This window comes from Peromyscus leucopus, chromosome 7, assembly GCF_004664715.2.
Source record: "Peromyscus leucopus breed LL Stock chromosome 7, UCI_PerLeu_2.1, whole genome shotgun sequence".
In the NCBI taxonomy this organism is placed as follows: domain Eukaryota; kingdom Metazoa; phylum Chordata; class Mammalia; order Rodentia; family Cricetidae; genus Peromyscus; species Peromyscus leucopus.
In genome coordinates, this window is record NC_051069.1 from 58,662,787 (window position 1) to 58,687,783 (window position 24,997).

Below are 24,997 nucleotides of genomic sequence, written 5' to 3' on the forward strand. Positions count from 1 at the left end.
TAGATGATAGAAAAGGTAGATGATAAAAAGGTAGTTACATAGACAATAAATAAATAGATGGCAGATAGATGATAGATAGGTAGACAAACAATAGATGATAGATAGATAATAGATTAAATGATAGATGATAGATACAGAGGTAGATAGATGTTAGACAGATAGATAAGTATTTAGACTCTCCCTGTATGTTGGACAGGGAAGAAGTTTCTGGAATATTGGTCCTAGCAATGCTGTGAGCTCTCTAGGACCATTTCTCTAACAGACAGCAAGTACACTAGTCTCAAAGAAGAAATGACTTTGCTATGGTAACAGAAAACCACTGCCAAGCAGTGTATTGCATACAGCATAATAGTCATATTTTTATGTAATTCCAACTACGTCTCTATCTCTATCCCTACAAGGGTTAATTCATTTACTGCTATTTGATACACATTCTCTGTTCATAAGTCATTTATAACATTTTGGGAAATATCTTTAAACATGTGTGTCCCTTATCACTGGTCAAGTCTCGAAGGGGTCCTAAACTCAGTATGTCTAAACCCAAAGCCTTGGCTTACTGGTTCAAACTGAAAGGTCTTGCCACTCTCAGAGGTCTCAACATAATGAAGCCCTGAGTTACTCACCTGAAGCTGGGTTACTCACATCTAAAGTTTAGAGTTTTAGATCAATCCCTTCCTCACTCTAAGCTGAAATTCTAGGCCATATAAAGCCTGGATTTTTATTCATAAAATCAAGCTCTATTCAACTGCCATTATCTAAACTGGAACTAGCACAGCATGTGAACTACACCATTAGAGTAGCTTTCTTCCTTACACCCCAACTGAAGCATATTTTCAACACAATAGCCACACTAACCATGGAAAACACCCCAGGGCACTGCTTAAAACCAAGTGTTTGTGGTTCCCAGTGAACTTATTTTTTTATCAGATTCATTTTCAAGTTTTTCTTGTTAAGAGAACATACTCTAGGTAATCTTAACACTAGCATTCATCAAAGCTTATATGGCCTGAAATGGCCTGTACTATCAATGCTCTATGTGTGTTTGAAAGAATATTTGTTCTGTGAATTTTGAAAGAAGTGTTCTAAAAATACCAAATAGACCAAATCCAAAGTTAGTGGTGTTAAGATTATCACTGGATTTCTTGATTTTTGACTGGGTTTTCTATTAGTGAGAAAATGAATTAAATTTCTTATTATGGTAATTAAATTATCCCTATTTTTAAACTTAATTTATTCAAATTTTCTATTATTACTAAGGATTTCTATTATGAATGTGTCTTTTTACTAATGCTATAACTCTTTAAACATTAGCGATGTCTCTATTTATCTTAACTGATTGTTTATTTCAACATAGATTTAAAACCCATTTTCCAATGTTAACAAAGCCACTCATCTCCATACACTTACTCTACAAAGTACTTTGTTTCTGTACATTTACTTATAATATATTTTTTGTTTAAATTTTTATCTTTTATACAAAACAGAAATCTGTTGTTTTTATCATCCTTCATAATATCTTCATTTTACTAGGTGACTTTAGACAAATAGCATTCAAAGAAATAAGCCAAAGATTGGCTTTTGAACTGTATTGTTTTAGTTTTCATTTTCATTGCTTTATTTATGACTGTACTTTCTATTTTCATTCCCTTATCTTTCCTTTCTTGACCACTTTTGGGTTCCTTAAATGATGTTAGCCTCACTCCAATGCTAAGTGCTAGTGAGAAACAGTTATGAGCTGTCAGTTCTGAGAAATTTACTATTTCTAAGAAGTGTTTCAGCCATATTTTACTATCATTCATCAATATTTTATGTAAGTTTTTAGTGATTATATAATAGTATCATATAATAACAAGTTTGTTAGCAATTAATAGTTGATTAATTGCTTGTTAATAATTAATAGTATGCCACCTCATAAAATACAGAACACTTCTGTTTAGATTTCTCTCCCATTTTTCATATGACCATGATCCTAAGTATTGTATTTACATATTTATAACCCATACATGATGTTCTTACAGTTAAATGTTGAGTCACACAGAAGTATACTGTAAATAAACATTGCTTTTTGTGGTATTTTCTCAAACAATTGTGATTTTACTGTTATTCTTTTTGTAACATTCAGAAAGAAAAATGTTCTTCAGATAGCTAACATTTCTGATATTCTTAAACCTCTCCAGGTGTTGTTTCAGCTTCACCATCTGCTGCTTTTATTTATTTTTACCATCCTCATACAGCTAGCTTTTATTTCTTTTCCCTCTTGAATTCTTAGTTGGAATCAGCAGGAGAGATTTGCTGTTTGACATGTACAATCATTGAAAAAGTTGACTTCTATTCTAGAAGCTTTTGATGTATTTCTACTATTACTTTGGTCCAAATACATGCACTGAGGTTTCTACTGACCTGTGAGCTCGTGCACAGCCAAATTAGTAATTTGGAGGGGAAATCACTTGTGTTTTTTTTTTATTATTATTTTCTATTTCTTCAGAGAAGATGCTGTAAATTCTGAGCTCTGAAAGTTTATAAAAACAGATTTTGTGAAAACATATTTGCTATATGGCTACTGTTGTGATTTGAGTGTGAAATATCTGCCATATGCACACATTTGTATACCTTGTCCCAGCTGATGGTGATCTTTTGGAAGAGGATAGAACATTCAAGCAGGATTAACCTGCTGATGGAAGTAATTCACAGGGCCAAGGTTAGGGGTTTGATCACCAGGCTCTACTTAATGTTCACCTCTGCTTCCTCACTGCAAGTACAAAGTGACCTGTGTATTCTCTCCTGCTGTCATGCCTTCACTGCCATGATGGACTGCATGCTTTCAAACATCGAGCCAAAGCACAGACCTTCCTTCCTGATAGTGTGATATTTTGTTTGTGCTCTAACAAATAAAGCTTGCTTGGAGATCAGAGGGTAGAGCTAGCCACTAGTTAACCATACAGGCCAGGCAGTGGTGGCACACACCTTCAATCCCAGTACTTGGAAGGAGGACACAGGAAGATCAGGAGTTCAAGGTCACCCTGGGCTACATGAGATTGATCCAATTTAAAAATGAAACAGCCATGCAGTGGAAACTCATGCCTTTAATCCCAGCACTAGGGAGGTGGAGACCGTAAAAAAAGGTGAGAGGAGACAAGCGCTCAGCCCCCTTCAGTCTGAGGGTTCCTAGAGGTAAGAAGTCTAGTAGCTAGCTGCTCTACTTCTCTGATCTTTTAGCTTTCACCCTGATATCTCTGGGTTTTTATTATTAAGTCCAATTAGAATTTGTGCTACACCTGATCTTGCTTTTTGGCATATACTTGGTCCTTAGAACAAAAAAGGAACAAACACAGTCACTTTTTATGCATGTTCTTTATTTACATAAGAAAAAAGTGTTTGGTTTCACTTCAAAGAATGTGCATATTCGCCAGCTTGGTCCAGTGGATTAATTTTGCTGGCAATATTCTTGGTCTCCAATGAGATAGTGTTTGCTCTATCTTCTTAGAGGTACATTATAAATATACGGCAGGGGGTGGGATTTCTCTGTCACCTTACAAGTATGCTAGAGTATCTAGCCATGGTGTGGAATGACAGTCTCTTCAGTTGTTAGTTAGCACATGCTAACATGTTTTACACCTGGCTGGGATTTTGTATCTGTGTTACATTGGAGCTGTGTGAAATTGTAATTGCAAGATAATGATGACAGCTGCGATGGCTTATTTACCAGATGCTTTTCCTGGTAGAGCTGATTTTCCTTCATCTGAAAGCCCTACATTCCTGTTATTTTTTTGTTCCTCTTAATATAGCTATTCTTTCAACAATTTTTTCTTCTTATCGGTATTGTATACCTCTTTTCATGGTTTAAACATTCACTATTCTTTTATTTTGTTGTTAATATGTTTTAGTTGAAAGAGAATTATATCACTCTCCCTCCAAACTTTCCTCATTCCAGCTCCTACCAGATACCCTCCTTCAAACCTTTCCCATGGCACCCACCAGGCTCATGTTGCTTGTCTGCCTTTCTTTTATTATTATTGCTACATTTATTTTTATTACTTTTGCACATATATGTGATATGCATTCATATGTTTATATGTGTTTACAAATGCTCAAGTGTATATATTTTGGATTATGCATGATCATTTGTGTATATGTGTGTTTAAACCCAAAGTTAACAATGGATTTTTTTCCTACATCACTCTCTATTTACGGAAGTCTCTCTGAATTCAGAACTAGCCAGTTTAGGCTGGATTAGTAACCAAGCATGCTGTGAGGTCCCCTTGTCTCAGTCTCCTCATTTCTGGGGTTATGTTACCCGTAATCTGTCAGTCTCCTGTGTGGGCGACTGGAATCCTAATTCTGCGTCTCTCTGTATGCTAAGACTTGAGCAGCTTACCCCCTGAACCATCTTCCCAGCCCCAAAACATGTACTCTTCTTGTGGTGAGAATTTGCCTTTAGTTGGTTTATCTGCCTATCCGAAAATGTTTTCTTAGTTTGATTTTGTGGTTCTGGAAAAGTCTGGTGATTATATTCATAAATTATTAGAAATTTTATTTTCTTTAGACTTGATTAGGTTTATATCAGCAATCTTATTCTTCGTTTTCCATTTCTGTTTGCTGTAATATCCTAGCCCCTTTTACTTCCTTCTATTTAAACAGATTGTTATTTTATCTCCTGTAATTTGCTCATAACATTTTATTCTTGTATTTCTTCCAAGTGTTTGCCCATAAAATACAATATACACCGAGACATACTAAACTATTTGTTAAATTATATGTTACATTTTCAAAAACTCAAAGGAAACTACAGTTTATGGTATTTCCTGAAAGTCTCTACTGCACTTAACCCTACCTATTTCACATAATATGCTCTGAGTGGCTCCTGGATGTCTAGATGTGGCCATTCCTGGGATCTGGGACTAAATAGCATTAATGCTCATTGGACTTACTCTCGCTCATATTTAAGGCAATTGCCGTTTGCTCAAACTAAAGTTTGCTTTGTAAGAATAGATATGAAGCAGCACTTATCAGAGTGAATTTAACCCCAGAGCAAGGTGTGAACACTTTGAAGTGTCTACCCACATATTGTTAAAGGTCCCTAAACACCTGACAACTTTTCTAGGTGTTTGTGTTCTAGGCAGTATTGGACCAAGGACACATAAATTGACAGAAATAGAGGCCACTTATTAAGAAAGGGAGAACACTCCCAAGCCTGGGAGTGGTCTAGTAAGCTGAGCAAAGGAAATGGCTCCAGAGTCCTGGGCCATGAATCTTTCTTTCTAGGCCACTGAAATAATGAGCACTTGTCTCACTCAAGTGTATCAGATGCTTTCCTTGTGCATATGTTTTTGCTGTGTGAAGTCCAGGTTGGGAAGGACATTTAGTCTTTCTCTGCAATTCGCTTTTTGTATATGTTACTCTTTTAATTGTTTATAGTGTGTGTGCAGGAGAATGGATGCCACAGTGTACATGTTCAGATAAGAGGACACCCCTTAGGAGTTAGTTCTCTTCTTCCACTATGTAGATTCTGAGATAAAACTCTGCTCATCAGACTTGCTGCCAAGTTCCTTTGCTCACAATTATCTTGTCATCCAAGCAGATATCAATGTCCACATTTCTTTCTCAAGTTCCCACTCTTCTGCCAGAATACAATGAGATCTGTCTATTCTGAAAGGTGGGAGGAAGGATACATGAACTATTCCTGGCACTGCATGAACTACTAGAATAAGCTGGTATATTTCTGATCCCTGGTGTTTCTTTCCCAGTGAGCAATTTCATAACGCACATCTCAGATCTGTATGCAGATAATGCCTAGAAATGAATATACTCCCTCCACAAAGATCTCCGAAGCTCTCAGAGAAAGTCTTTTCTCTTCACCTCAGTGCTCATATCAAAATTGAAATGTTTGGCTTTTTAGCATCCAGTGATTCCCCCATATCCATTGAGACAGCCAGCTCTGACTGTCCCTTCTTGCTCTGTGACTCCAAACTGCCTCTAGGAAATGACTCTGGACAATGATAGCTTGCACTTCATTTGTTTACTTCCCTCGGGGATCACAAATCTGCTTTATCTGTTGTGATGCTCAGTATCTGAGGAAGTCACTTCACTTATTTAATTTGCTTTTCTAGTTGAGAGCAATTCTGGCACTATGATGACTGAGGTAGAAGTCTTCTCAATTTCATTTTGGAAAAAGAAGCAGTTTGGTAAGATATGAACAAAGACAGTTCTGTGGAACTAAACAAAGTAATTGAGACATTCATTCCAGAATAAGGCATCCCTGTAAGATACCGTTAACACCAAAAATTCTCGGTATTTCTAATTGACCACTAACCTGGCTGGCTTTGTCTTGATTGGTCAGATTGTCCCCTGTCAAAATGAACTAAAATGACAAGTGAATACAAAGAATTTGCTCTATGTTGTGTATTCCCTAGATGTGAGTCAGGGAAGAAACCAGTTTTCCCATAACAAGATCAGGTGCCAGGTCTGTGAGTCCATTACAAATCTCTTTAGTTTTTGCAAAGATAGCAAAATATCAATGATTCAGTGCAACTGAAATTGAAAAATATCAAAATTTCATAGTGTCTAAGATGTAGTAAACAAGCTATAAGTATTTTTCTCTAAGTTAATGAAAGAAACAACATAAAAGAAAATGAAAAAGAATAAAGGAATATATTTCATTTTAGTACCATGTTATGGCAAATCATCCATTCCCTTCATTCTTGGATTTTCCTTTTTTAAGGACAGTCCCTAGAATCTCAACAAGTCAGATGAAGGAATGAATTAATTTCCGGACTCTGGGAACATAAACACATTATGCTGTCCAAGATTAACCAGATGGGTTACACTGCAGTCATTTTCTGTTCATCCTTTGTGACCCATTAGAGACACCACATCTAGTAGGCTGTCTAATGATAACTGATGAGACCATTGATAGAAAAACCCAGTCCTTTGCTTCCAGGTTTTTCTGTCTATTGCCATCTTCAGTTAATGAATTGTAGAGGAGGACAGTATTTGTTACCCATATTCATAGTTCTGTGGGTGTTAGTCACCCTAAGGTAAGTCATGATGGGGACAACAGCTTTAAATGTTTGCACATTTTTACTTTTAACTGTATCTGCTGGATAATTTTATTAGGGAATTTTGTAGAAAATGGTACGATAAATGAAAGTTTTTACTCCTTCTAGTGTCAGGTGCTCAAGATGCCTAAGATGATAATTTAGATGATCTCAGAAGATCAACTTCTATACCACACTAGATGCAGCAAGTGCTGTGCTTGTGTTTTCATGTATGCAAATACATACATACATATGCATATATATGGCAAAGGCATGTCAGCCGATCATACAATATATTTTGATTATATCCTTTTTCTCAGATCCTCACCCTCTACATTTTTTTTCTTCCTTTTTCTACCAAAAATAAAAATATGAGGCCTGCCCTGTAGTATGGTTGATATACCCAGTGTATCTCCACTGGATAAAATTGATTTTTCCTCTGCCAGCAGCTTTCTATTGCTAGTGTTGGGATTTAGTGCCAGCTCTCCCTTCTCCACATTGGGACATTGTCAGCTTGAATTTGTGCAGGTCTTGTTCATGTTGTTGGAGTCTCTGTGAACTCATATATGCATCAGACCTGTTGTCTGGAAAAGAGTTTCTTTGGAGTCATCCACCACCTGTGCTTCTTATAGTCTTTCTGCATCCTCTTCTGCAGAGATCCCTGAGTCTTGATGGAAGGTATGTGATAAAAATACCATATTTAGGGAAGAAGAAACTTTTCTGATGAGGGTTTCATGACACAGCAATATATCATTATGGATTATTTTGTTCTTATATTTTTTTGTTATTTTATAATTTAATTTAATTTTACATATCAGCCACAGATTCCCCTGTCCTCCCTCCTCCTGCCCCCCTCCCCTGGCCTATCCCCCATTCCCATCTCCTCCAGGGCAAGGACTCCCCTGGGGATTCAACTTAGCCTGGTAGATTCAGTCGAGACAGGTCCAGTCCTCTCCTCCCTTCACTCAGGCTGAGAAAAGTGTCCTTGCATAGGCCACAGGCTCCAAAAAGCCAGCTCATGCACTAAGGACAGGCCCTGTCTCCACTGCCTGAGGGCCTCCCAAACAGTTCAAGCTAATCAACTGTCTCACTTATCCAGAGGACCTGATGCAGTTGGGGGCTCCTCAGCTATTGGTTCATAGTTCATGTGTTTCTACTAGTTTGGCTATTTGTCCCTGTGCTTTTTCCAATCATGGTCTCAACAACTCTCGCTCATACAATCCCTCCTCTTTCTCACAAATTGGACTCCTGGAGCTTGACCTGGGGCCTGGCTGTGGATCTCTGCATCTGCTTCCATCAGTCATTGGATGAGAGTTCTACCACAACAGTTAGGGTGTTTGGCCATCCGATCACCAGAGTAGGTCAGTTCGGGCTTTCTCTTGACCATTGCCAGTAGTCTATTCTGGAGGTATCTTTGTGGATTTCTGTGGGCCTCTCTAGCACTTTGTTTCCTCTTATTCCCATGGGGTCTTCATTTATCATGGTCTCTCTTTCCTTGTTCTCCCTCTCTGTTCTTGATCCAGCTGGGATCTCCCACTCCCCTAAGCTCTCTTTCCTTCCACCCTTGCCCTTCATTACCTGCCCCCTTCACATCCAGTTTTCTCATGTAGATCTCATCCATTTTTCTGTCGTTGGGCGATCCCTGTGTCTTTCTTAGGGTCCTGTTTTCTAAGTAGCCTCCCTGGACTTGTGAGTAGCAGTCTAGTCATCCTTTGTTTTACATCTAGTATCCACCTATGAGTGAGTACATACCATGTTTGTCTTTCTGAGTCTGGGTTACCTCACTCAGGATGATTTGTGTTTCCTTAATAGAATAATAGTAATAGATTTTCCCCTAGAGCTTATGGCCCATCTAGTCTCAGATTCATGACCTCACCAACTGTGTCAGGTGTGAGTTCTATGTCATGTAATTGAAATTAAATCCAATCAAAATGTATTTGTTACACCTATAACATTTGTGCCACCATTTGTCCCAGGGTACCTTGCATGCATGTCCCAACTGTTGCATACTGGGTTTGTAGCTGCATGAAATTGATGGTTATTTTCCCCTTAAGTAGCATGTACAGTACCTTGCAGCACTATGAATGATAGTCTGCAAAGGTGAGGCTTTTGATTGGGTACTGGCTCAATTTCTCCATGTTTGATGACATGAGTTTGTGGTGTCTTCAGCCATAAGGTCACACTAACCAGGTCATGAAGAGTAGGCAAGAGTATTGACAGTAGACTGTAATTTTTAGGGTGTGTCCATGCGACCCCTTAGGCCACACAAAAAGTCTAAAGATTTAAACTCATATTATATATGCATATAAAATCACTATAAAATTAGAAGCTAAATAAATGGAAATGGCAAATATCCCCCCCCAGGGGCATAAAGTAAAACTAATCATTTCTTTTAAGGTTTAAAAGGATGTTCTATGCCAGTCTCCACCCTTCCTCCTGCCTTTTTGAACTTACTATTTCTCCATGACATGCCCATATGCTTTTAAGTATAATTCAGGATATATAACATATTTTTTCCCTAATGAAAATGAAAATTGTTCCAAGCCACTGGAAATGCTCTGGTCACTCTGTATAATGCCTGTTTGTATCACTAGCTCCAGAAATAAGTCACCCACCATATTTTATGGTCATGATCAGATTACAGCCCCCAGGAGCATCTCACTTTCATGGCACTGTAGTTCTGGCCGCCGACTCCCTAAGCAGAGTATCCTGAAAGAGTTGCCATGAGTTCAATGGGCACAGTGCCCCATGCCTGTACTCTCACCATGTGTGAGACTGAGGCAAGAGGACAGTGAAATAAACTGTAAACATGAAGCTGTTTGTTATGCAGCTTCCAAATTGAAACAGTCTCTCCAGGAAGGTTTCTCTTTGTGACTCAGGAAGTAAATAAAATGAACAGGACTTAGGAAACTGGTGAAATTGACAGGTTTCACAAGGCCCCTACTCTACCCAAGGCTAACAAGCATCAATGATTTCCAGGGAGAAGGGACTTTCTAAACTGCAGAGCTTCCTGCTTGACATGTAGGGGGCACTAGAGGTGCAGCTTTTGAAAATCATTCGTGGGGTGGACTTTTCATCTATTCACTGCCTTTATCGTTACGCACTCATGTAAGGAACTACGGTAAGTTCACTACACTAGACTTGAGTGGATCTGGGGTAAATTAATGTTTTTCACATCACTCTACAAAAAGTCATATAATATCATCCAATTATGCATGTTTATATACTCATAAGCTACTTTTAACAATGGCTCTGGATTTCTCAACCTTTAGCTTTCATAGTGGCAGTGTGTCATGACTATGTGCTCCTTGTCTACTGTTATGTAAGATGTGAGCATGTGGACTTCAAGTTCAACATATTGTAACCAAGTACAAAGTCTATGAAGGGATGTTTTGATATCAGATAAAATAAGGTTCTTGACAAAGAAACTATCAAAAACTAGAGAGAGATTTCTCAATAATGAAAATTGATTCATCAGGAAAACTAAAAATATCTTAAATATCATCACTAACAGTGAAATTCAAAGCACAATGTGTAAAGCTTTTGAAGGAAACAGGAGTAGAATCCTCAAAGATACCCCACAAAAGACTGCTGGCAATGGCCGAGAGACAGCCAGGACTGACCTACTCTGGTGATGGGATGGCCAAACACCCAAATAGTTGTGCCAGAAACCCCATCCAAGGACTGAGGAATCTGGAGGCAGAGATCCACGGCTAGGCCCAGGGTGGAGCGCTGGAGTCTAATTAGTGAGAAAGAGGAGGGTTTATATGAGCGAGAATGGTTGAAACCAAGGTTGGATAAAGCACAGGGACGAATAGCCAAAAAATGGAAACACATGAACTATGAACCAAAGGCTGAGGGGCCCCCACCTGGATCAGGCCCTCTGAATAGGTGAGACAGCTGATTGCCTTGATCTGTTTGGGAGGCATCTAGGCAGTGGTGCCAGGTCCTAGGCTCATTGCACGAGTTAGCTGTTTGAAACCTGGGACTTATGCAGGGGACTGGACCTGCCTGGACTGAGTCTATCAGGTCGATCTCAGTCCTGGGGGAGGCCTTGCTCTGGAGGAGGTGGGAATGGGGGGTGGCTGGGGGAAGGGGAGGGGGCAGGAAGGGGGAGAACAAGGGAATCTGTGGCTGTTATGTAGAACTGAATAGTATTATAAAATAAAATAAAAGAAAAGAAAAGAAATTGTTCTGTAACAGAGTTACAGCACAGAGTTGTGACCTGTACTTTTATAAATTGAATGTCCGTGTCCTCTACCAAATTTCACAGTTAAAATGCAAAATCTCCTATGTGATATGATATGCTTAAAATCATTTAGTATGTAATTATATTTACAGTATCTCATAGGGTAGGGTACCCATGATGGAATTACTACACCAAAACAAAGCATAAGAGAAATGATCTCTGCTCCATCCTGAAGAGATACAAAGAGAAGATGGACTACTCTAAAGTATTTCTACTGCATTCAGTAGACCAACTATTCTGGTACCATTTTCTGAGCATGTCCAGCATGCAAAGCTGTGAGACATGAATGCCATTTGTTTAAGCTATTTGTCTCTGTTGTCCTAACAACAAGATAAACATAATCACCTTGACCTGATTGACCTTTGAAGGACACTCAATCCAAAATAACTGAATACTCCTTTCTTTCCATTGTATGTAAAATTGTCACTGGAATAGGGTATTTCCCATGAAAAAGTCAGAAAAATTATGCATTTAAAATGAATACAAAAATGAAATTATATTTAACTGTTAAGTTACTTTAAAATGCTAAATTACAGAAAAACATTAAAGTAATTCACAGGTCAAAGATGAAGTAACAAGGGACTTTGAAAAAAATAACTTAATGCTAAAGTATATGTAGAACATACAAAATACTAAGTCAGTAGCAAGAAGGAAAATTACAGTTTTAAATATTTATATTAGGTAAGAAAACTAAAGTCTAAACTCAGATTTGAACCCTAAGCTACAAAAGAATGGGGGAAATAAACACAAATAATGAAAATAATAATGAAATAGCAAAAATTTGTAGCAGAATTTAAACATGACATAAAATAGAGAGCAGAGAGTAAGCAGAGGCAAAAATTGGTATTTTCATGAGTCCCCAACGTCAAGAAACTTCTAGCTCTGCTGATAAAATAAAAAGAAAACACATGCTGGGATTTCAGAACTGGAAGAAATCACAAGCAGTAACTCTGGGAAATCAAATTACTATGAAAAACTGAAAATTATAAACACTTTTGCCAACAAACTTGACATCTGAAATAAAACTGACAATTTTCTTGAAATATAGTTTATTAAAATCCTAAAATAAACAATAATAAATCTAAATACTGTTTCAATTATTAAGAACATGAATGAGTCAGTACACTAACCAATTAGCAAATGTTAAGTAATGATTAATATCAATGAATATCAAACTAAAACAATACCCACTTACTGACTAAAATTGGAAAATTTGATGATAAGAACGGTTGGCCACGGTTTGAAAACATTGTCAAAGAATACAGCTTGGAAAGGTTTGGCACATAAAGGTACTTCAGTTACAAGTCTAAGTGTTGGCCAAAGGCATGCAAATGTTCCCCACAGGTGACTTCCTGGGTCTTCCCTAAAGTATAAATAATACTGGTGCTAAGTGGTCAGAAATAAAAATTTGTGTTTATATTTTGTAGAATCGACTCAAAGTGAAAAGCAACAAAATATAGAGAGATTCAAGGACACTGGCAAATTTCAAAACTCTTGATAGGTAGAAGGTGTAATATAAAGTGTTGCTTGCTTACAATTTTATTGAAATATAAATTTAGGAAATGAGAGCCAAGTTCACCATGAGAAAGTTGTTGTCATGGGCCAGCATACTTGAAGACTGAAGGGAATTTTAAAAAACCTCCATGTAAATGATGAGTAATTTGCAGATCCTCTGTAATTTGATCACAATGATTGCAATGATGGTTTAGCGTATGTATGTACATATCAACATTCATCAACTTACTACACTCTCATCGTTTGAAATTAATTGTATGTCACTTACACCCTAACAAATCTGAAAAAGAGTTGCTGAGAAGGAGACTAACTGTAAATTGCTTGCTGCAGAAGCATAAAGTCCCGAGTTGGACCCTCAACACTTATATAAAAGTTGAGCACACTGGTGTGCTGCTAAAATCCTAGTTCTAGAAAAGTGGAGACAGGAGAATCCCTGTCTAATCAGCCTAGATAACCAGTGAGCACCAAGTTCAGTGAGACACCCTGTCTAGTCACCCTAGATAACCAGTGAGCAGCAAGTTCAGTGAGACACCCTGTCTCAGAAACTAGGTTGGAGAGTGATTGACCTGGATTTTGATATCCAGAGGCATCTGCATGCACATGCATGCACAAAAACACACATGAGCATGTACATACTTCACATACACATCAAACAATAATGATGAAGATAAAAATTAAAATACATCTGAAAAAGTATTCCATTGTCATTGAAAATTGCATTTTTTCCTTAATATTTTTGTCACTCTGTATAAAAGAAATGTAGCTTTCTCTTTATCACTCCCAGTTTTAGCTGTACTATTTCCTTTAGCCAGAAAAAAAAGGTGCCTATGACCCATCTTTGACACATCTGGGCCTGAGTTTGTTGAGTCATCATGTGGTCCCCCCGACACACACACACACTTTTTAGCTTCATCTGCCTCCAGATCACATTTTGCAGAGAGAGCCCACAGCACAGACATGAGTGCCAGACTATAAGGAAGAATAAAGAACAGCCCCAGAAAAATATGCAAGGAATGAACCATAGAAAGGAACTGCTTACATATCTAATATGGATACTGGTAACTACAGCACAGCAGAGAAAATGTTTTCAAATTATCTCTTTTTTTTTTTTTTTTTTTTTTTTTTTTTCGAGCGGTTTTCTGTGTAGTTTGCCTTTCTGAACTCACTTGTAGCCAGCTGCTCGAACTCACAGATTGCTGCTCTGCTCCCGAGTGTGATTAAGCGTGCGCCACCACCGCCCAGCCAAATTATCTCTTTTAAAAAATAGTCTATATTTATTTATTTAGTGTGGTAGTGTGTGTGTGTGTGTGTGTGTGTGTGTGTGTGTGTGTGTGTGTGCCACCACATAGGCACACCACATATGATGGTACACACAAAGGCCAGAAGAGCCTATTGGATTCCCTGTTACTTCTCTCACCATTTTAGTTGAATTACCCATTTCCACATCATTTCTACCAGGTTTTACTTTGTAGATCCAAATGGTAACTTGTTAAAAGAATATAACTTTATAATTATTTTTGGATGCTACTTACATGAGTTTTGTGAATTTGTTTTTGGATTTGGGCTATCTATATCTTACCACTAAAATATTTTCCATCACCAAATGTCATTGCCACCCCACCCCCCACCCCCCCTCCCCCGCTTTTTTTTTTTAATCTTGTCTTACCATTTTTAGCTCTTGATTAGATGTTGAATCAAGCACAGAATCTATCCTCATCCTCTTTAATTGTTTTAGGGAATCAGAGGATTCCAAATTGAGAAAAGCAGTCCAGGAGCATTTCCATAGGTAGCCACTGCACCTGTTGACTTATCAGTATTACTCAGTATTGCACAATTTTGAAAATGGTCTTAATAATAAAAAACTCAGAGCCAGATATTGACATAAATGCTGAAAAATCAGAGATAAAGGAACAAGCCATAGCTACTTTTCAGGGTGGCTTTGAATTCACAGAGACCCAGACAGATCTCTGCCTCTGAAATGCTAGGACTAAAGGTGTGTGCCACTACTACCTGACCTCTATGTTTAATCTAGTGGCTGGCTCTGTCTTCTTTTCCTCAGGCAAACTTTATTTGATACACAATATATTACCAAAACTCAGTCTGCTACTGTAGTATGCAGGTATAGACAACATGTATGCAAATGGACATAACCTAACACCAATAAAACATTATTAACAAAAACAAATGGCCAGCCACTTCTAAGCCCTTTCCTCTTTAAATGTTAAAATTATTCCAGAAAGGATACAGAGGGGAGAATTTGAAGCTCATGTGTGATGTCCTTATGCTTGACTACAGAGCACATTGAAGGGAGCATAAAGTTCTCCACAGAGGACAGAGAAGGATGCTGTGTGGGATTCTCCACATTGCTGACAGTAGGAACCATGGCAAAAATCTATAATGCATTTTAAAAAATCCTTGTCAAGTTTTACTTTTTATAATATTTCACATTATAGATTTTTACTTAAATATGGGATGCAAGTAGTCATGAGACCTGAACTGTTCACATGGAAGTGTGATTAAGATCACTAAATAATTAAATATGCATCAAAATTATATGAAGCAATGTTTGATTAAGGAAAGATTGAATACATACATGTACATGCACAATTGGGATTCAGCAGGTCTGGAAACTATACTATCTACCATGACTATGTGCTCAGAACCTAAAGTACCAATTTCTCTTGAAATGAATCCCATTTTCTGATAATGGAGAAATAATGGGAGACAGATGGATAGATAGACTGTATAATAGATGCACAGGTAGATAATAGATGATTGACAGATGATAGATAAGTACTAGCTTAATAAAGGTACATGATGCAGAGTGTTGTAGTTTCAATGTGAAATATCCTCAGTGGACTCCTGCATCTGAGTTTTTGGTCTCCAATGGGTAGTGCTGTTTTGGAACTTTGTGTTACCTTCACAGATGGAGCCTCACTAGAGGAAGCGGGTCACTGAAGAGGGTTTTGATAACTAGGCCCTACTTCCTTTTTGTGCTCTGCTTTCTGACTGGCCTGCACAGGGATCAATAGTGACCTCATCCTATTGACCTGCTCTCTCTGTCATGATGGATTTAAATCATGTAAAATTTTAACTCTCCATTACTTGCTTCTTGTCAGGGATTTAGTGACATGAATGTGAAAAGTAACATGAATCTATGACAGACAGGAGATGGCCAAGGAGGATTTTCCTATGGCTAAGGTATAAGAAATGTTTACTTTCCCTAAGTTATGCGCAATATCCAAGCATTATCTGAACTGCACTATTGTCCCACTAAAAAATCTCTGAAGAGTTCTACTGCACAGCAGAGCAGAGGGAACATTACTCCAGTGGACAAGTAGAACTGCCCCCTGATTGCATAGTTTCTAGATAGGGCAATAGACAGTGATATGGAATTAAATAGACTCAGACAATGACTGGACAATAACAAATGAATAGAGTTAGGCTGACTACCTCACAGCATGTGATCTCAGAACAAAATATGAGACGCACTTTTAGTCAAAATCATCAACTCTATTTTGGCAAAGGGAAACAGCTGTAATTTGAGAGTAAAGAAAAAGACATCGTGGAAACAACATGTAACTTTTCTTCATGCTCTGAATACTTTATCAAACACCCTAGAGACATAGCTGGGCCCAGAGCTGTGGGTGCCCTTGGATCACAGACCAACTTCTCGGAGGCAGCTGAGGAGCCTGGAGAGAGCGGCATTCAGCACCACAGACAGCTCACTTCACATCTTTGCACAGTAAATTCTGAATGATGATGCCGCAGTATCTTGGGGTATAACAGAGAACAGTAGTAGGTGAAATCTCCCAGCATTCATCTAAGAACCCCAGAAGGCTAGCCTTTAGAGGACTCACTCTAGACCCACAGATGTGGCTATTGAGATACAAGTCAGTAGACATATATCCTCTTAAGCTGTAAACCAATAAAAGTACAAAAACCAAGACAATCTAAACAAAATGTCAAGGAAAGCAGAACACTGTCCAGAAAAAGATATTACAGCTTAAATGTCATATTACAAAGGATCCTCGGTGTCTCACAAATAAGTATGATAAGACACAGAGAGACCAAACCAACAAACATTTCAAAAAAAAGATTTGTCAGTAGAACAGATCCAGACAGACATATGGACATATTCACAATTTAGGACTGCTGCTTCACAGTAAGACATGTATCCGAATCCCAGGGACTTCTCAGATTTGTTAATTCTTATATGCTAAAGATATGTTAAATAACATATGATAACCTCACAATACCCTAAAACTGCTAAGAACACAGATATTTTAGAGTCAGACTTAAACTCAAGTTACCAAGAAAAAAGAAAGAATCTTGAAACTGCAAAGGGAGTTCTATGTCTAATGAAGAAAGAAAAAATAATATAAGTATGGTGAAAATGGATACTTAGTATTTTAATGTTTTTGATATTACAAACCTTCTCATAACTTATATACCAGTATTCTAATTAGGCAATATTTTCTTTGACTTGGGAGAGTCATGTTGAGTAGCTTCTATTTTCAAGCAGCTATGGTAATACACCACCTACATATAACAACATCTATTCTTTTTACATGTTTTTCGTGAGGTTCACTCACCACATAGCTCTGTAATCAGAATGACTATAGTCATAATGTAAAATATTCTTGACACAGACAATCCTCTCTCTTCACTTGGATCAAGGAGGATGTTTGTCCACAGTTTCTGCTTGTTGTCACTCAAATTTGCCATTTGCAATCCCTCTTGTTTCTAATTTTCCTCCTGTTGTTCTGGTCAGGGCAGCTGGTTTTAGCCCTTTATAGATGAGATGGAGAGAATTTTATTTTCAATATTACCTATGACATGAGCAATAGTTTAATTTTGGTTTCACAGAAGACTCCATTTACCAGACTTAATTTTTTCTGAATTTATTAAGAGATGGCTTCTTACTGTGTTTGAAAATCAGTTTTTGGAGTTTTGAAATAATTCTATTTCCATTAAGATGAGTGTACACTGCTACAACTCAGACATCTGGGAGGAAGGCTCTCATGCTTGACATAATTTCTAACTGGAAGATTTCCTCCCTTCCAGCAGGATGTGTTTTTGTTCCTCAGTCTTTCTACTGTTAATCTTTGATTAAATTTTGATATAATAACCTTGGGGGTGTTACATCACTTCCTGTGATCTTGCTTTGGCTCACTGCGCCCTAGCAGCACTATATACACTGTGGCCTCTGCTCATGGTGTAGGAGGCAACACGGATGGGCGAGTGTGCTACCTTTCAAAGCCTGTCATTGCGTCATGAAGATTGGCATCAGGCTTGTGTAACATTGGAAGTGTTCTTGGTGATTTCTCATTATTTGCATCACACCATTTTTATTCATTCTGTTTTTTTCCAAGAAGTACTTAAGTGAAGGAAACAGTAGATATTTTTTTTAATTAAAATGACATGTTCTTGATCTTCAATATCATTTCTGAACACAATATAAACATGTGCAATAAAGCAGCATCAGAGTACATTTTTTTTTTTTTTTTTTTTTTTTTTTTTTTTTTTTTTTTTTTTTTTTATTTTTTTTTTTTTATTTATTTTTATTTTCATTTTTGAATATAATTAGTATTTTTTTCAATTTATAATGTATAGTAATGATTGTTTTATAACTTTTTTCAGAGTTTATAGAATAATAGTTTCTTTACCATATTCTTTTGCATTATGTCCAGTGATCACACTGCAATTGAAGAATGTTCAACAACAATTTCAGTTCAAGATGAAATTGTTATCTGAGAAGATCAAGGACAGGTTACATTGATCACAGAAAATGTGTTTCTTTTATTTTTATTTTATCTCATCCTTGTAATAGTATGGTAAGCAAAAGGCTATGACAATTTCATATAAGCCCAAAGCTGCTTTACATTTATAAACACTATGAAATGGGCTGCATGTGGTATCCCACACTTATAATCCCAGCACTTAGGAAGCTGAGGCAGAAGGATGGAGTTCATGGCTAGACTGATCTATATACAAGTCCCTAAATGATGGAGACATTGCTCAGTGTCAACTCTTCTGCATGTAAATTCACTCGATTAATGATGTCTCATTCTGAATGTCATTCTTTTTAACTTCCATTTTAATGAAATGAAATGTAATCTCTTTCTGTGTATTAACTTCATAATATTCTTCTTATAAAATCAGGATCTTCAAGATTTCCAAAATAATGCCAAATCACAGTTACATTATGATGTCGGTCACAGCAACTATATTTCATATAAAGTCTATCATTACATAATATTGTCTCAGGACATCTCAAGTTATTGTCTAAGGATCTGTCTCTTTCTGCAGGTATTCCTGGGCTTAACATCCTGTGCTCTGATCTCTCAGTTACTCAGTAAGGTAACTTCTGTTGACTTTGAAAACACATTGTCAAACCTAGATGTGAGGCCCTGAAAGTTATCTTAAAACTTATTGGAACGTAAAGCAATTCCTCAATAAAATTGTATCTCATGAATAATAAGTGCATCAGTTGTTAAGAAAATACAAATATCTCACATAAAATAGTATTTGGAAAAGAGGACTTTGATTTGTTGCTTTAGAAATTCACAGTAGAACTATTAATTATCTTTATGAGTGATTCAGGTAGTTCTATTCTTGTGGTTTCTTTGGAGGAGCATAGAGAAGCACTGTTTGACATGATCACTGTAAGCATGTTACCATGATTAAGCTGGGTAACCTGCACATAGCCACCAACATAGCATTTTAAAACAACACAATGAGTTCATTACATCACAGGGTCCTTGGTTCAGGAGTTTCAACATGGTTGACTTAAGTTCTTTGCTGACTGTTTAATAAACCTATCATCCAGGTGTTACTAGAAGTGCAGTCTTGTCTGATGATCGTCCCCAAAAAGGCATACTCCTGAAAGTGGCTTATAGCAGCTTTCTTTTGTGAGCTGTTGGCTGAAGGAGGTGGCTGTAAGTTTTCTAGTGATATATATAGTCCCTTTCTTTCTGCAAACTACCAGCATACAGTTTCACCTAATAAGGTGGTCACCACGATATGTGCAAGTATATATAGTCTCATAACTTTTGCTGAAAACCTACTTGATACAAGAAGCCCCAATCTCTTCTTGAAAATGGGGCCTCTCATGATATGAATACAAACCAATAGTGTTATCTTGTGGTTTTGATCCACACCATCTCTTAAGATGATAAAAAGATTAACATACCATACAAATAATGAATACTGACAATGTGTGTAAGGAATTTGAGAAAAATTGAAAATTGTTTTAAACAAGTATTTCAAAAAGCAAAATCAAATATGGCAGTTACAAAATAGAAATGGGAACCCCTGCTCTCCTACTTAGATATAAACAATAGCAGATCGACCGGCTTCTTAGTTGTTTACTCTAGTATCATGCATACCAGTATTGACTAAAGAACAAATGTTTTAATTGTGTTAATTTTATGTGTGTGTGTGCCTGTATGTGTGTGTGAGTGTGTGTGTGTGTGTGTGTGTGTGTGTGTGTGTGTGTGCATCTCTGTGTGTCTTTGCAGGTGAACTCAAACAAATAACCAAAGTACAATGCATGTATATCTTTTATACAGAACAACAAATCTGAGGAACAATTATAGGATAAGCAGATTAGAGGACTGAGCTAGTCAACCCTGGAGATGGTCCGTGGAAAGATACTGGAGAGTGCATAAACTGCAGGAGACAAAGGATGAGTGGTTTTATTTGGACTCAAGAAGCTCCAGGTACCACCCTCTTGAGAAGACAGCTATATTTCCAGCCTTGGTTGTAAAGGACCTTCTCCTAGAAGAATTAGACTGACCTGATGGTTCTGGAGATGCAGACCAAATGGCTCTTCAGGGCACTGCATCTGCTTAAATGTGTTGTTTGAGCTAATCGGTATCCAAACTTGCTGTATGTTGAGATGGCACATCTCAAAGGCTTCACAAACTGCAGCACCAAGAAGGAAGGAAAGGAGGAAATGGAGTAAGTACACTGAATCTTCTGTTGTTGTGATAACAAATGACCATAGATTGTCTGTTGAAGGGAGCATCTGTTTTCAGTCTCCCACTGTGCAGCCTGCACTGTGAGCGAGGAATCATCCCACTGTTAATCTCCAGGTTTCATAATGAAGAAGTTTTTAAAAAAAAAGCCCTGCAAGTCTGTTTCTTTCTAGATGTTCTGTAAATGAACCCCTTTCCAACTTTTGCGGCAAAGGCAGAAATCATCTCATGTGGTTATAAGACCCAGGCTTCCTTTGTCTTAGGGGCTGTTTAATCAGAGTCCACATCCTCCCAAATGCCACCCTTATTCTTTAGCTCATGTTCCCTTCTTCTTCTCCTCCCATGCTCTAGCAACACTTCTTTCCTCACTTCAAATCTCTCTTCTCTCCCTTCTGCCTCCTTTATACTTGGCTTACAGATATGGAAGATTTCAGATTTTACAGGATCATGTTATTAGTTATCGACCAGTGGGAAACTGTGTTTTCAATTCTCCAACTTTAATTACAACTGTAGAGTGCTTCTTACTGGACAGCCTATTTGAAGTTTGTGGGGTTCCAAGAAGGACACCTTTTGTAAGGTGATGTGTTTTCTTAGTAAGTTACAGGTGATTAAAGTCATCATGAGGCTTTATTTGCTCTGGGGAATAAAAACATTTGGAATACTGTTCTGTCCCAGGGAAGCATACAATAATAATCTTAACAGGAGAAGGCTTTGTGCTCCAATCTCAGTTTTATCTTAATGAGTGTAGCTCCTTCTAAATCTGTTGGCAATGTGTTTAATTTTGATGGCAGGGTTATCTTAGGAAACTGAAAACTTTTTGTGAAACGTGTAGACATCTGCTCTACACCTTTTCAGCGGGTACTAGATTCTGGGGACAGATGTGAAGTAAGTCCCCAAACTTTCTCTGCAAAAAAACTCATGGGATGGTCAGCAACAAGACTATTAATATCCCCCCCAAAGAACCACCACATTTTTTGCTGAAAACAAATAAAACGCATTGACACCTTTGGGGTGGTTTTATTTCATCTGTATCCTGAAGGGCATCAGTACTCAAAAGTCTGATGACATTTTCTGTGGGTTTTTGTGAACTCTATATTTAGAACTTCATGATGCTTCAAGATGAGAGTCACAGGACAAAGTCAACTATGTGCTGATCCAGAGATTGCATTATCAAATAGCAACAATAATAGATTATGTTGCTTGGAAACTTCCCCCAAAAAACACTGTGCTAAGCACTCCCATGAAGCATCCCATGGATTCTGATAGGATATTGTGTATTATTATAGCCTCAAGTTCAAGTATGAGAAAATTGAGGTTAAAATGTTAAAACTCATTGTGCTAGGGAACACACAGAGAGGGAAGGGAGGGATGGAGAGAGACTTTAGCAGAATATCTTAAGAGTGATGATCTTCCTTTGCCCGGACCTGGGTATATATACCTGAATGTTCAGAAGATGCCAGATTACTGGACTGAGAAATATTTTTCTTTCACAAAACATTCACATATATTCCTTCCAGATTTTTATGTTCTCCTTTTGAAATGAAACTGTGCTGTTACTTCTGGAAGAGCCTCTGAATATACAAATTTAGCTGGAATAAAGCCATGATGAGGTTGTGTGGATAAGCCAGAACGTAGTAAATTACAATGTAAGAGATGCTGCCATTCTGTGGATGCCAGCTGTCATCAGGGGCATTTTGTTGAAAGAGATGTTAAATGAACTTCTGAAAGTTTGAAGTATTTGGGACAAAATACACTGGCCATACTCCAAAATTAGAGGTAATTGAACTAAGATCCTTTAGAGGTAGTAATTAAGCTTAATTTGAACAGGTGAGGTCATGTGAAAAACTTTCTGGTGGAAAATGAAGCTAATTGAGATTAATGATTCTTAAATACATTGTTTCGCTATTTAGCATTTCAAAGCAATACTACCTGGAGAATAAAATATGTTCCTATAAATCTGTTATGGGAACATTCTCTTCATTCTTTACCTTATTTTTATTACACAACACTATTAAATGTTTCTAAAGTATATTCAGTGTTTAATGAAAACTTAAAAAGATTTTGTGTCTGTGTATGTGTGGGGTGTACCTATGTGTATGACTGTTGATATATATGTGTTGGCATGAATATGTGGGAGTAGGCGATGTAGGGTGTTTTCTGTGATTGATCTCCATTTTTTTTTTTTTTTTTTTTGGTTTTTCGAGACAGGGTTTCTCTATGTAGCTTTGTGCCTTTCCTGGAGCTCACTTGGTAGCCCAGGCTGGCCTCAAACTCACAGAGATCCACCTGGCTCTTCTTCCCAAGTGCTGGGATTAAAGGCATCTGCCACCAATGCCCGGCTGATTGATCTCCATTTTATCTCTGCCTGAACCCTCAAATTTTACACCTTTGAGGGTTATAGCTAGCCACTTTGCCTTGGGGATGCATGTCTCTCAGCTGTAGCTGGAGGGCTTCTCTCCAGGTTCCACCAAATCCCCGCAGTCCCACAATCCACGTATAAAGTAATCACTCAGACACTTATAATACTTATAAACTATATGGCCGTGGCAGGCTTCTTGCTAACTGTTCTTATATCTTAAATTAACCCATTTCTATAAATCTATACCTTGCCACGTGGCTGGTGGCTTACCGGCGTCTTTACATGCTGCTTGCCCTGGCGGTGGCTGCAGTGTCTCTCCCCCTTCTTCCTGTTTCCCTAATTCTCCTCTCTCTTTGTCCTGCCTATACTTCCTGCATGGTCACTGGCCATCAGTGTCTTATTTATGTAAAGTGATATCCACAGCACTCAGCCTGGGTTCACAGTTGAAGGCACTAGCAATCCAAACTCTGGTCCTCACCCATGCATAACAAACACTTTCTCCACTGAAACATGTCCACAGCCCAGGAAACAAATTCTGAAAGTCTAAGAACAATGATCAATTTTTAAATTTTAAAACAGTTTCACCTGGTTGCCTTTTTCCTACTAAACTTCAGTTTTCTCTATACTTAGAGTTGTTTTCTTTTTCTCACACATAGATCATGAATTTTTCATGTATATTATTCTTCTTTTAAAAATGAAGATGTTGCCCCCCACCCCATCCATCCAAACCAGAGAATCCTATCTCTACGACCTAGATCCTGGGGCACAACCCCTACCCCCACACCCACACCCATCACTGCCCCATTTGCCAGCCAGCAGGGAAGAATCCCACAGGCAGGCCTCCCCACAATACCCCCCAGCAGACCCTGAAATCTGTAAGACCTACTCCCTACCCCAAACCTACCCATCCACCTGCCACCTCAGCAACTCCCTGAGACACAGAATCTGCTAGTTCCAATTATACCAAGAGCTCCAATTGGACCAGGAGTAGCCCCCTGAGACACAGACACAACAAGCATAGATTGGAGCAAGAGCAGCTCCATCAGACACAGACCCCTCTTGCCCATATTAGAGGAGAAGACGAGTAGATGCTAGTGCAAAAATAAGTATAACAACATAAAAAACAATAAGGCACCACCAGAACCTAATGGTTCTACAATAGCAAGACCTAAACATCACAACATAGAAGAAGAAACAGCAAGTAACTTTAAACATAACTTTATGAAGATGATAGAAGTCTTTAAAGAGGAAATGAAAATATCTCCTAAAGAAACTGAGGAAAAGACAGACAAAAAATTAGAAGAAATCAGTAAATTCCTTAAAGAAGAACATGAAAAAAGCAATTAAAAAGGTGAAAGAAACAGTTCAACACCTGAAAATTGAAATAGAAGCAATGAAGAAGACTCAAACCACAGAAATGTCGGAAATAGAAAAATTGAGTAAATGAACAGGAACTACAGATGCAAGCATAACCAAGAGAATACAAGAGATGGAAGAGAGAATCTCTGGCATAGAAGATACAATAGAGGAAATAGATTCATCATTCAAAGAAAACACTAAAGGCAAAAATGTCATAACACAAAATGGTCAGGAAATCTGGGACACCCTGAAAAGGCAAAACCTAAGAATAATAGGGATAGAAGGAGACGAATATCAATTCAAAGGCACAGAAAATATATTCAACAAAATCATACAAGAAAACTTTACCAACTTAAAGAAGGAAATGCCTATGAAGACATAAAAAGCTTACAGAGCACCAAATAGACTAGACACCACCCAAAAAGTCCCCTTGTCACATAAAAAAAACCACTAAACATACAGGATAAATAAAGAATATTAAGAGCAGCAAAGGAAAATG